The sequence below is a fragment of the Microplitis demolitor genome, chromosome 10 (genome assembly GCF_026212275.2).
Source record: "Microplitis demolitor isolate Queensland-Clemson2020A chromosome 10, iyMicDemo2.1a, whole genome shotgun sequence".
Classification (NCBI taxonomy): Eukaryota; Metazoa; Arthropoda; class Insecta; order Hymenoptera; family Braconidae; genus Microplitis; species Microplitis demolitor.
Genome location: NC_068554.1, coordinates 10,684,576 through 10,687,567, shown reverse-complemented (window position 1 = coordinate 10,687,567; position 2,992 = coordinate 10,684,576). Strand labels below are relative to the sequence as shown.

General features: G+C 32.3%; 1 long non-coding RNA gene across 1 annotated transcript; it reads right to left on the bottom strand.

Annotated features, from left to right (window-relative positions):
* Window positions 1-2,337: 2,337 nt before the first annotated feature.
* On the bottom strand, window positions 2,338-2,688 carry LOC106693935 (uncharacterized). Its single transcript, XR_008404350.1, has 3 exons — window positions 2,626-2,688; window positions 2,499-2,547; window positions 2,338-2,435 (listed from the first exon to the last, which is right to left on the bottom strand). It is a non-coding gene; the product is annotated as an uncharacterized LOC106693935 (long non-coding RNA).
* Between the last annotated feature and the right edge of the window lie 304 nt (window positions 2,689-2,992).

Below are 2,992 nucleotides of genomic sequence, written 5' to 3'. Positions count from 1 at the left end.
TCTTCTGCGCCGTTAACCGTTACTAAGCTCGTATTTCAGTCTAAGTGGGGGAATATGAAACTGCGCAATTGCGTCTTTTTATCCGATTACATCATCTTTTACGTCATAAGACAGGTCCAAACTCGTTTTTTTTTCGGTAACAAAGTGGTGGAAGAAAGAGTTTAGCGGGTGACTCTCGCGGCCATATGCATCAGTCTGCCTAAGTTTTTTGAAGCAAAAACTACCGTTGTTCTCACAAAAAGTGTATAACATAAGTGAAATCATTTCGAGTCTTCAAGCGTGTCAACAAAACTACTTCACAAGTAAGTACTATTTTTCATTCGAACATCCACTGATACTTCTCACATATAATTCTATAACTTGTTCTTCTTTATCTATCTCTTAGTGTCAAAATTCGATCTCTCAGCTATCAATGAAGTCAATTGTTTAGCAAATATTTTGTCAAGCAAAAAAATGCAAGAATTGGAAGTTGATAAATTATATCAAATAACCGAGATAAAAAAAATAAACACGAAGTACGGATCCAAAGTCATTGCACATCTGAACAATGAATTCTCTATCTATTTCCCAAACCGGACAAACAACGAACTCGTGGGCGACGAAGAGAAATTAAAAAGCCTGAGCGAAATGACAACCGAAGACTCGCTTTATCTTAAATTTCTGGGAACCAAGTACAACAAATTCGAATTTGTGTCTGAACAATCACCAGTCCCAGTATAGTTTCAGGGTATCAAGACTTCAAACGTGGATTTCATACATATTTATCATATATATTTTTTATAACTATTGTAACCATAATAATAACAAACATAAAAAAATGTACATTATTTGAATCACTGTCGAAAAAAAAAATTTCTTTACCTCGAGTTAACCTTACCACCATACACTCAAAAGAAAATTCAATATAGTAATAAAAAAACCAATTTACCACCTGTAAAACATTCAACATCTTAGGGTAAGTAAGAAATTCTTTTTCTACATAAAAAAATTAGTATGATTGAAGACTCCCTCACATCAGACAGTTTTCGAGTGCCAGGAAAAATTCATAAGAAAAAGTAGAGGTGAGCCCCTCAACAAAAGATGGCTGACGCTAACACATGCGCAGAATGTCCATACATTATATTATTATTAATGAGAATAGTTTTAAAACACACAATAATAATACTTTTTAAAGAAATAATAATACAAAAAATAATTACCATAATACCGCAACCTAAATTTAAGATTGAAGAATGCACTTTACAAATAACAAAAATTGACTATTTGTTAATATTTAAAACTTTAGTTAACATAAATCAAAAATTAAAAATTTTATAAAACTATTTTTTCTAAGAATTTCGATAATAATTCTTATAATTAGGGTAATAGTTAGGATAATTATTAGGATAATTATTAGGACTATAATGTATATTTTAAATTAAAAAAGAAAAACTGAATTCTTTTTTGTCATATATTAAAACATTTACAAAAATTAATAATCATAAAAAATTAAAAAATAATGAAATCTTAGTCATTAAATTAAAAAAATTGATTTTCGGGAAACATATAAAAACTTATCTAAAAAAAAAAAAAATAAAATTTAAATTGAAAAAAACACACACACTCAGCCATCGATATCCGATGGGTCCTCAATCTCATCATCGATGCTTTCTTCATAGTCGTCATCGTCGTCACCATCGTTATCATCGTCGTCGTCGTCGTCGTCGTCGTCGTCAGGCCAATATATGCGTAAGGGTCCATTACTTGCGACAGGTCCTTGAGTCTGAAGGTTCGGGCTCTCAAAATATACCCTGTCGGGATCATCAACATCCCGAAACCACCAGCACATTGCCTCTTGACAGATATTGAGCTGAACGGTAACCCCATCGAGTGTAAAAGTGACACTATCAGGATCTTCTAGGTCACGTTGGATTTCAGCATAGAGTGCATCCAGGATTTCATCTGTCAAACCCTGATCGACCCAAATTTGTGGCATCAGTACGCTGTACGCGAGATTCAGCAATACAATATCTTAAAAAAGAAAAATACATTATAGAATACATTGAAATAACAAAAAAAATATTGAAATAACAAAAAATATTAAAAACCTTACCATTTAAAGCGTCCGTTAATGACAGTGAAGGAAGTTGGATTTCATATATCCTTTCAAATTCCGGAAACTGCTCCACTAATAAATTTGGGCTAAAGGTGTAGTGATGCGGTGATGCCATGAGGTCTCCAGGTTTAGAAAACCACCAACATAGACGAGCGTTCCATAATCTCAGAATTGTGGATACACCACCGACAACGATTGTCGCCCCATTTAGCTGCTGACCTGACACGACGATTTCCTTGAGGGTTGGTAAAAGTAACCGCCGAATAAGCCCAATCGCCTGAGTGGCCCATTCGTTTAGAATTATGTAACCGTATGATATTCTGTTTATCATTTTTGAAAACTGAAACATAAATAAAAAATTTAGTAATTTTTTACATTTACTTACACTATTGTTAACACTTACATCATCTATATGCTGATGATGATAATGATAATAATGATGATTGTAAAACCTATAAAAAATTGACACATACTTTATCACAAAATATTTATAATTGTTTCTACAATGAAAAAAAAATAAGGATACTTACAGTTGTCAATATCAGGATGACGATGACAGATTTTTATTTAACCTTGAAAAAAGAAATAATAATTAACTTACATTCACCCACTAATATATATTAAAAATCATATGCTTACTTCAAAGTGAGAATTATTAAAAAAAAAAAAAACGCAAAATTATTTTTAATAACTTTGAAAAGCACACTGAGAAAAAGGAACCATATCGTAGCTAACTCTCGAACAGTCGAAACGATTGTAATTGAACTTAAAATCTAGCAGCTTTGAAAAAGAAGGCATTCATTGTATTGTCAACAAGTGTTGAAACCAAAACAAGCCTATGATGCACATTCGAGTGAGAGAGAGAGAGAACCTTGGGTCTTACTTTAGAGCGTCTCA